Raw genomic sequence first — 11,444 nt, 5'->3', positions numbered from 1 at the left:
TCTGAACTAGATGCAGAAGCACAGCAGACTTTCCTCAAACATGTAACGTGTAGAAACACAGATAAAGTCCTTGTTGCCTCTAACTGGCAGATGTTTGACGGGCAGAAAAGTGCAAATCAGCACCTGTTTGTCACACCAACCCGGTGCTGATTTACTGGAAGAGAATGCTTTAATCTGCATGTATAAAATGTCTCTATTTAAAAAAAGTAATCACATTTTTTTGTCAAAAGCTGTGGGATTTTTCCTAGTATAAGTTTTTAAAAAGCAAGGGTTCGTTTCAGGCTTATTTAGGAAAACTTGTTTAGCCATCCAGCTCAGAGACCAAAGAACCCACATAAAAAGCAATAATCAAGTCAGGAATGACCAAGAGAAATGGTTCACCATTAGCTTCTTGTAATCAAATAAATTAAATCTTGAAATTGGCAGCAACACACTGCCAATTTATGTATTACAACATTATATTTATAATGAGAATCCAGCATTATACTTTCCCATTGAGTCACGCCACCTTTGTTCACGTTATTTAAACTCGTGTTTAAACTGCTGTTCTGGCCATTTTATCCCTTTGATGTTTTTCTAGTCTTTGGTCTTGTTACAAGTGATGCTTTAAAAATGTTTTCTTGTTACCTTTTTATGCACATATTACATGATAATTAGAGCCCCTGCAACAAACTGCAGTGTTACCTTTTTTTATTTAAAAGACAACAAATTTACAAAAAGACGAAAAATCTAATTTGCATTTATAAAATTTGGGCTTCTTTCTAAGACTCGGTGTCATCGTTTGGCGGGTGTAGTAGCTTGCGGGGACTCTTTCCATTTTTCATTTTTACTTTTTCCACACACTTTTTTCTGCCAATCATTTCAAGCTCTGAGATATTCTTTCAGGCACAGCATGTTAAATATCTGCCCACAGATCTTTAGCTGGAGTGCCATTCTGAAAGCTTCAGCTTGAATTTCTTCAAGTACTTTAAGTTGGACTGTTAAAGCCAGCCTCCTTTCACACTTCTCAACTGTCTGCATGACATAGCACTCATAATTTTCTTTTAATTAGAGGAATTCAATCTGGGCTCTATTCATGCGATCCTTCATGTGCCATTGGTTATCATACATGCCAGATCTGAATATATCCACACCCACACTTTACAGCATGCAAGGTGTTATTTTAATCAAACTCCAGTCATTCTTTCCTCCAGAAATGTGGATTAAGATTTTGAATTCATAATGTCTGCAGCATATGATTTTAAAATGATTAAGATTTTGTTTTTGTGCTGAAGATGCTGAATTTTGTGGGGAAGTCAGTCTTCCATATATTGTGCCCGACTTTCGTTTAAGGACATTTTGCAGAGTGGAAAAAAGCTGGCAGCTTTCTCATATCTTTCAGATGCCTTTTTCTGCTTTCGAGGCATCAGTTATCTTCAGTTTCTTCAGTGTTTACTCCCGGGAGCCTAAACAGTCAGAAAATTTATGAAGCTCATTGTCAGCAGCTGACAGATGATCTGATCTTACAGCTCCAAACAAGTCAGCTTGGACCTAATTAAGGTCATGAGTCAGAAGGCTCTGAAATTTAACAAGTGAAAGGCTGACTGAACTTTTCTACATGCTACAATTATATGCCACGTTTTTATAAGTAACGTGAATTTACATTTGACGATTGTTGCATTATTGAACTGGTTGTTTTTACTTTATTCCGCTTCCAAAAAATCAACACATGTGCATTTTACCTTTAGCTGCACGTAAACAGTTCTTCCCACGTTTCTGGGTGGATCACTTGAACAAAGACCTGCACTGCACTTTATATTTGACTGCTTGTTATGCTGAGCACTGGGATGCAGTCAAGTGATCCTTCACCTTGTAGTTCTGTATTAAAAAATACAGCACATCTTTAAAAAAAAAGGTGATTATTCCCAGAGGCCTTTTTTTAAATTCAGAGAGATGCTCACAGTCCAGCAAATGTAATCCCCTCTGCTTTTATGGTGGGAGAGTCTCTTTGCACTCTGCAACAATGAAATGACTTTTATGCTTGGTCAATATTTAGCTCCAGGTGAAAGAGGAACATTGCACCGCAAGAAAGACTTGTCTTGTGGATTTGTCTTCAGATTTGGTTTAAATAAGGTGTTTAAACTTGAGTTAGGTTCAAAGGTATATTTGGTTATCAGCTATGTAAATACATTTGTGTGTATGAGTGTGACAAGAGAGGAAGTAAGAGAAGGAGAGGAAATGCAGTTCAGTTCAGTACATATCTAGTCTTCCCTTACCCCCAAATTCTCTTTGTAAACTGAATCATTCAATCAAATGCTGCTAATGAAAGTGCAAAATTTTAAAAACATATAATTAGCCTGACTTCACATCAATCAAAACAATTTCCATCTCACTTAAAACAGAAGTGATTCTCCAGTGGGTCTATTGTGTAACTGTTACAAAGAGTATGATGCTGCTCATGCAAATCCAGCTTTGGTTGAACAGTGTCTAATTGTTCTTTGTTTCGGGTTCACCCTGTTCCTCTTCCCTGACAGTGCATAAGCCCTGGCTGATAGACAGAGAGAAAAAAGCACGCAGACGTGCCACGCTCTCTTCGGGCACCACCTGGGTCCCTAGTGCAACACCCACGACACACGTCCCACGACACACGTCCCACTTCTAAACAAAGTCCTAATCCGTCTCGGCACGCTCGCCGTGTGGCCTCACCACATTTCGTGGTGTTCTCAACCTCCCCCACTTTTTCCTCCAGCACCTGTCACAAACCTGAGCTCAAATTACCTCTCTTCTCAGAACATGAAGCCAGAGTGCTCCATTAAGGCTCTCACACTAAATCCCTGACAAATACACTCGTTTGCTTTATTTGTTCTAGTCCCTTGCGCTGAAAATTTGCTAATTACTACTATTAATGACCTCCATTATCAAGCTTTTGGGGTGAATAGCTGTAAGACTGATCCAGACTTCGGTGATTAATTGTGTTTAATTTGGTCCCAAAGGTTTGAAGTTTTAATTTCAGCAGGCAGGAGGCTGTGGACACAGACTGTTGGTACTGTTATGGTTGCATAACAATTTCCTTTAGACTTAGAAGACTTTTTTTTTAAAGAAACGCAGGATTCAGTCTGACAGTTTTAATTCACTGATTCACTCATTATTTGATTTTTTAGCAAGTCTGCCTTGAGATATTCTGTATTAGCAGAATGTATGTATTATTTATAATCATTTAGCTAAGAATTCATCTAAATACGATGCATTCAGTTTTCATCTTTTGCACCTGATTTGTAATTTTGACAAAGTCCATTTCCTCTTCTTTAGTTGTTTTCATGGGCAGAAAGGCAGCGATTACTCTAGCTAGTGAAGTGCATGGAGATAGTCAATAGAGAATAAATAAATGGAGCAGTGTCTGACTTCTTTCTCCATACCCTTCCACTTTAATTAACTCATCAGTCACTGGACCAACAAGCAATCCAATTTGCTGCCCTTAAAGTGACTTGTGTGGCTGTATGCCTATCTCTGGAGCTCATCCTTCTGACAGGAAGTTAGAATCCTACCTTCTGCCACTATTTCTCTTTATGGTTGTCGCATATCTGAGAACGTAATCATTCAAACTCAGCAAACATGTCAGCAACACTCTTAACCTCCTACAGGTTCTCATCCTGAGAGTAAACAGACACTACTGTGATGACTGACAAGCTCATTAACAGATTGTGTCAATAGCAGATTTGACTTTTTCCTCTGTGACAAGCCAGAAGGTCACGTTTGCCTTAACGTCTATAACAACGTTTATCTGCTGAAGATCATATTCTGTGTTTGCGCTCATGAATTACCCCACAAACTGCCACAATTCATTTTTTTCCAATTGGACAATGAGCAGAGTGAAGGCAGCAGCGAACCCTTAGGGAATCTGAACCACTGACCTCCTCTTCCTTGGTCCATTTCCTTAACCACTACACCATGCTGCCGCGGGGCATTAATGGAGCGTTACAGCAAGTCTATACTTCACGATTAGATACACTGCACCATGAAGTGTCCCTAGGCCCATCAATCAAACATGGCCCTGTGGAGAATGCTATGAGGGAAATGGGTTTGGAGAAAGCTACTGTAGTGGACAGAGTGTGGACATGTGGAAGGATGGTTGATGATATTTTGTAATGGAAAAAACCATTCACTTTATAGCAGGACATCAGGCTTTAATTTAGATTTCTATTTCACTTTGGCTCTTTGAGTGCATGAAATAAACTCTCAGCCATATATCTGCACCATATGGACTACAGTACTGGGCCACCTACACAATACACCTACAAGAGCTGCTCGGCCGCAGAAACCCACGCCATGAAGCTCCTGATGGAGAGTTTTTGTGTTAACGTCGATGTCAAAGGAGGTTTGGAGCTTTACAGTTATTGAGTCAGCAGAGCGTTGGCGCCTCAGGAATCAGCAACTGATCTGTAACTTTCTGTTGTCTGCCGCTTAAGTTACAGCAAGATAAGTTGCTGTAGTTCCTAAAGACTTCCACTTTGCAATAATACCACTTGCTGTTGCTCTTTGAATATCTACAAGGGAAGAAATTTCACAAACCTCCTTGTTCCATGTAGATCATATGGCTAGGTCCTTGATTTTATGTAACTCTAGCAGGACTAAAAATACCTGAGTTAAAAGACTAAGCGGTGTGGCCCAATATTTTAGTCCACATAGTGTCAATACGTGTATATTACACCCCTAATACAGCCTCAAGCTGAGCATATTGTCTGGTGCAAATTTAGTTTTATCAGCCTTTTAGATTGTTGTGGAGGTTCATGCTTTTTTTATATATAATGTTTCTTCAGTTCATTAAGGTTTGCAGGCATTCATTCATGCACAGCTTTCTTAAGGTACCATGACAGCATGTCAGTCAGGTTGAGCTCTGAACATTTGGGTGGGCCATTTGATGATATGCTTGGAATCACTGTGTCTTGTCGCATAACCAAATTTCAGCCAAGCTTTAGCTGTTTGGTGTATGGACAAGTTCATGGTCGACTCAATGAGTGCAAGATGCTCTGATCGTGTGGCTCCAAAACAAACCTAAGTCATTACCCCTCCACCACCGTGCATAACAGTTGGTATGAAGTTCTTATTCCACAATTCATTTTTCTTTAGCAGCAACTTTGAAAATGTAAAGAGATTTCTCCTGTTAGTATTCCCGAGTAAGCCATACTTGTTCAGTCTTTCTCTAACTCTACTGTCACTGATTTATTGTAACATTTTATGATGTCTGTTTCTTGGAAGGTTATTGCATTGTATTAATAGACCCTTGAATGCCCCAGACCATCAAACTGCCAAATCTTGTGTTGGTCAAATGCACTTACTGCTGCTTATCCTTACCTCCTATTCCTGAAACAGTACTTGTGTGTGTATTTTTTCATACTTGTTGATGATCAAATGCGTAAGTACTCCCACTGCTTGCATAGAAATTATAATACCCTTATAATTTCTATGCAAGCAGTGAGAGTACTTAGTTTTGGGTCCTGTGAAAACTTTCACATGACTGTATGGTCACAACAACAACAAAGTAGCTACTCTGCTTGATACTCCTTCTTCAGTCATTTAGAAAACAAGCACCAAGTGTTCTATTTAATAAGATATGAAACACAATTTCAACCTGTTAGGACCATGAATGTCTCTACTGAATGCCCATATTTGTTTGATTATTTTATTACTTTAACTTTTTTAGATTAGAAAATTAAGAGTTAGACCGTCTAGCCAGCCAACCAACATGCATTGCCATATTGCCATACCTCTAACAAGGACAAAACCACAAAATGTACACATCCACATGCGTAACTCTTTCAGGCTGAGCTTCAAAAATCACAGCTAATCTGTTTTAATATCAATCTAATCATGTCTAATGTAATAAACCAATTTAGTTGGATGTCTGTACTGTCTGCTTGCAGTTCATAAACTGTAATATGAAGAAGCATAAATAACATGTATTTAATGCTCTATGGATTAGATATTTAACCCATATAGACTTCATGTTGTTCAGTGGCAGTTAAACAGTATGTTTTGGTCTCAGTTACATACATTAAATATAGTACATTTTTTTGTACAGGAAAAAACATTTGGTAGTTATTCTTTTTATCTTATGTTGATAGTATATGGAATTCCCATTAATGTAATTATGTTACCATCTTGTTGATTGATTTACAGGTTGTTTATTGGCTGACGCAAATTAGCTAGGCGTGTGGACATATAATTTTTTTTCCTGATGCAATGAGTGTCTAATTTCACTCTAAAAGTCAAGTCAAATCAAATTAAATAATAAAATCAAATCAAATAATGTTGCTGGGTCACGAAAAAAGATAAAATGTCTGCTGCATTTAATATAGTTTGTACATAATTTCAGTTTAACATTTAATTAAATATAGGCCACGAGCTGCTCATCTAATACCAGTGTTCTTCATAATGTACTGTGTTTGTGTGTGTCTGTGTGTGTGTGTGTGAGAGAGAGAGAGATTGGGCAACACCACTTAAAAGGGATGAAAAAACCCCAAATATTCAGTGTAGTTCCTTTAACGTTTGACCTGTATATTTATGAGGTGATCTTTATATTTTGCAATCACTGGTCCACTGTCCAGTCTGCAGATTTTAGTCCATTGTTATGTGGCTGCTAGGCAACATGATGATATATTGTCTGGTATTAATAAGGAACTTTCAGAAGCGTACGATGAACCTGTAATTAGTTTTGGTTGTTTAACTCCTGGTTGTATCAGAGTTTACTAGCAGAGTACGTGTTATACTGTGCCTCACGGTCTGGCTTAAAAGAGCACTATAAAAATACAGCTTTTGATCACAGATCTCTACTTCATAAATAAATTAAGCTAAGTATATTAAAAAGAAGTTATCATTTACTTTGCTTTCAAAGCCTTTCGGAGCCTCGAAGGCAATCAGAAGTCCATCTATTTGTCAGATTTACCTGGAGGTAATTATATGGATATTTCTGTTGATCTTGTATTTTGTTGAGGATACTTTGAAGTCTTTTGAAAACATGTTAGGATCACTTAGAGAATATACGAGGACAAAAAACTAGGAGAAAGTTAAAAACAGGAAAACAAAGCTCATCAATTAACATGAGATACAACTTGCCAAGACAAGAGCCTTTCTGGCAGTACTAAGCTTTATCACATTCTACCTCTAATCTCTTGCCTTAGGCCTTTCTGCAAGCAGCATCCCCTCAACCCAAACTGTGTTTCTGTTGCAGGCACCTTTCCAAGGCAATCTACACAGGCAGTTTCATTTTAAGATATTGAGCAAGTGTTAAATGGCCCAGGGCACCAAGTAGAGTGTTCACAACATGCATACGCCAAATGGAACAGATGTCTGAATCAGCACAAACCTGGCAAAGAGGAGGAAATTTCTGGATGTTACGGACTTAAACTAGTATTGACAAAAAGTCAATCAAGTTAAAGCAACATTAAATCTAATTACAGTCCGTAAAGCATATTTATGCACGAAGACTTCTGGGGTGAATCTGTTAATTGAGTTTCTCCTATCCGTTTAATATTAAGCAGCACATTTTATGTAATCATTTTTATGTAGGTACAGAAGGGTTGGGAAGTAGCTTAACCGGTCATTGATTATAGCCACAGAAATCTTTTATTGGGCTATAATGTGTACAGTTCTTAGCATTATTTTAACATAACAGAAGGGAATTTGTGAGGAATTCAGGCCCCAGTGAAACAGGCTTAGGGATTGGTTGGCAACCCCTTGGCAACCTTCAGTCACTATGGAAAAATGTGTATCACTCAACCGGTTGACAAGTGGTTGCTTGAGGTTGGTGGTAGATGCTGTAAAATCAACTACTAAGGCTCTCGTCACGCAGGCCAAGAGACCATTAGGAAACCACTCAGCAAACTCGTGTCAATAAATTTGTATTCTCCAACCAGTTGGTGAATGGTTGCTATAGATTGCTAGCAGATGCTAGGTGAAACTGGGTGCAAAGAGGGATACAGCCTGTGACTTTCATGCGGGTGACAGTGGTAATCTGCTAGTGATGAAAACAATCACAAGGAGATTTTTGGTGCAGCTCCTTTTGGCGCCAGCAACCACTCACAAACGAGTCAACGAATATATATTTTTCCCTAGCGACAAGAGGTTGGCGAGGAGTTCCCTGCAGGTTTCCAGGTGTGTGTGACTGAAGCTTTAGCAATCAAACTTTATAAGTTTTATATTGACTAAGTTAAGGCAGATCCACATACACACTTTCAGTAACTGGCAAACCCTGATGGATATATAGATATATATATATATATATATATATATATATATATATTCTACCAATGACCTAACCCTAACCTACAATATATTTCATATTTAAATGGTTATCTGTTTGAAATGTCTTCAAACTCTTGAGGAAGCTCTATGTTTTTGAGCGATTTCACTGATCCTGTTCAGTGCACTAAAAAGTATTGCTCTATGATGTTTTATGACTTTGATCTGTAGCTGGTACAAATTTCAACAGCATTAACAAAAATACACGTCCTTAAAAAAGCCTCTGATATATTGCAATTGCATCGCCTTCTGAAGAAGTCAGTGTGTCAGCAATGGGTAGCAAACATTTTTCCTGTAGTGGAGTAAAAATAGTGGTTATGACTTTTTACCTTAAAGTTAGTGCACTGAGATGATTTCTCCCATGAAATAAACCCAAACCTGCTCATCAGACTGAAAAAGATATGAAACATCAAGGCCAGTGCTGTGGAATCAAAGCCCTGTAGCATAATGCTGATCATTTTAAACCAAACAAAGGCTACAGTCTCACCACAGTCGCCCTGACTGTGGGAAAGACGCTTTGATGTCAAAGCTGATCTGTATTATTGGTTGGTAACAATGTTTACTTAGCTTTATAGATGCAGAGTCGTGGTAATGCAAGAAACAACAAAAGTTGGAACAGCCAGCATGTCATGAGTCATATGTCAGATTTATACAATGATGCTCTTTGTGAATTTCACTCTTTTGTATACTTTAAGAAAATGACCACAACATTCCAGATAAAAGAAAAAAAACTACATTGAGAGAAATTTTCCACTGGCTCTAATATTGATATTATTTTCCTGAAAGCTTTGTGGTGGTATAAAATGTCTTATAAAATCAGACCACGGGTAACCAAACTGAGAAAAATAACCAGAGGAAACAATGCTAAGAATTATACAGTATCATTATAACTGTGTGAAAGTCAACAACAAAACAAAGTTACACATATGCAAATTATAGTTTTATATTTAAATGCCTTTTTTTAGACTGTGTGCAGTGCACACCGGAACTTTCTGAGATTTCTACTAACTTGTAGAAAGTACTTCTATCTTTTGTGCCCACAGTGCAAGAACTACGTTCAATGACAGCTCTTAGAATGGGCTTGTTTAATATAGCTGTTGTTCCACCACAAGAGGAACCTTTTGGGCTCATTTTTGTGTATAGAGGGTGTCAAATCAAGTAGAATTTATTTTATAGTACTTACACAGAAACCAAACTTTAATATTCCATTTTTTAAGGTCAAGTACTACAGAGATGGCAAAAGTCCAGACACTATGTTTAAAAAATACTCCAGTAAATGTTAAAGTATTAAAGCAACTTCTTACTCGAGTAAAAGTGAAAAAGTACAGCCTTTGTAATGCATTGGCAGACAGCTCTGCCATGCGTTGTGTAAAGTTAAATGAACCTTACTATTAGTACACGAGAAGATAAATGTTATTCCTGTCTAAATTCTAGTTCTAATAAATGTACTCAGCTTGAATCTGTTGTGAAGAACACGAGCAGTGAAAGAGAATTTCAAAAAAATAACTATTATCTGTTGCCTTCATTGTAGAGGGTGAGTATAACGGCACATTTAATCAATATGAGATATCTCAGTATAAGAAAAAGAAGTGCAATTTCAATAGTAAGTCTCAGTTTTCTCTACATGATAAAGAAATGCTGCTGTAGTTAATGAGAGAAATCTGTCAGCACAACACTCTGGGTTTAAATTTACTGTGTGAAATGATGTAAAATCTTCTGGTAGCCTTCTGCCCAAACCGTCCTGGAATTATAAAGCAGAATGTTTTTGTTAATCCACAGAAAATGTTGCATTTTTAATATACTGTATACTGTGGACCTAAAAATAGGTCCACAGTATACAATTAAGGTGCCTAAAAAATAGGCACCTTAATTGTTTATCATTTAATTGTATATCTTGTACTTCATTACTTTGGTGCAGTGTGAATGGGCATGGTCGAGCTCTTTGTTAGTAGGGCAAGCTGTAAAATACAAGAAAATACGATTAAAAGTCTAAAATCTTTGCCTCCCTAACATTTTCCAAAGACGTCCAGTGAGTCTGACTGGAGTCTTTGCTGGGCTGATTCAGGATTCAGGCCCAGCCTTCTGTTTGACACCCCTGGTTTATACAACCTCTGTACCAAACGTATAAAGGTTGAATTCAGTGAATGAATCTAATCTTTATAAGCTTAAATGCAAATTAATCTCTGCTACATAACTGAGTGCTGACCATAAGCACCACAGCCATTGTGCACTTCACTCTAAATCCATCACAGTACAGAAAACAAACCTTTTTATCCTGCTAGAAACTCCAGTATTTTCATGCAACATTTGAATTACAGAAATTAAGTATAACTTATGTTTGTTTTGCAGACGTTTTACAATATTAAATTACAAAATTTATGAAAAGACATCATATACAGATCCAATGATTAGAAATGAGGACATCATTTTCTGTCTGTAAAGTTAGCGTTCACTCTTTTCTCTCTGTGGGAAATACAGAAGCTGTAACCGAAGCTAGCGGACACAGTGTGTGTGACACACAAAACACACCTTGCACCTGTACCAGGTCCAGTGTGTATTTACTGTAAAAACGCAAATAATTACTATAGATCATGGCAGTTCAAAAGTGCCTTCAACTTTCAAAGGTTGCATAAAGAGTGATTGTATAGGGTGAAAAAAAAAACCCTACTACCTCTTTATCTGCGATTTTCAAGGCTCAGTATATCATAATGTTCATTTGATTAATCATTTTGTAAATTTGTCCCAGTGTAGAGTCAAATAGACAATAGAGCAGTAATGCAATCTTGAGACTGATGAACTTGCTACCATATATGTGTCCCAAGATGGCAGAGGCCAAAATGCTTAGCTTTTCGGATCAAGAGTGCTGTGTCTGTCTTTCAACTTTTTCAAGAGTTGCCAAGTGTATCACATTGTGACATTGCTATAAACTCAATGTGGCCTTTGTTGTGCAGCTGTAGTTGAGAATTCTTAGAACCAGTTCAATAACGTCAGTGTTTCCTTGCTCGTTGTTTTGAAGCTGTTATCTCGTCTGTCATTTATAGTTTAGGTCAGACAGGGTAAAAATATCAATAAACCTAAAAAGTAGAGGAGATGCATGGACAATGTTTGAGTCAGGTGTGTAACAGATGGGTAATCCAACAACTCAGTACAATATCTGTCATTTTTCT

At 37.6% G+C, this 11,444-nt stretch overlaps 1 protein-coding gene across 6 annotated transcripts in view; it reads left to right on the top strand.

The window, feature by feature from the left end:
- alk (ALK receptor tyrosine kinase) overlaps positions 1-11,444 on the top strand; it is a 395,764-nt gene that overhangs the window by 306,679 nt on the left and 77,641 nt on the right. The window lies entirely within an intron of this gene.

The sequence above is a fragment of the Neolamprologus multifasciatus genome, chromosome 19 (assembly GCF_963576455.1).
Source record: "Neolamprologus multifasciatus chromosome 19, fNeoMul1.2, whole genome shotgun sequence".
Classification (NCBI taxonomy): Eukaryota; Metazoa; Chordata; class Actinopteri; order Cichliformes; family Cichlidae; genus Neolamprologus; species Neolamprologus multifasciatus.
The sequence above is the reverse complement of the archived record's forward strand: the minus strand, read 5'-3'. Positions and strand labels throughout refer to the sequence as shown.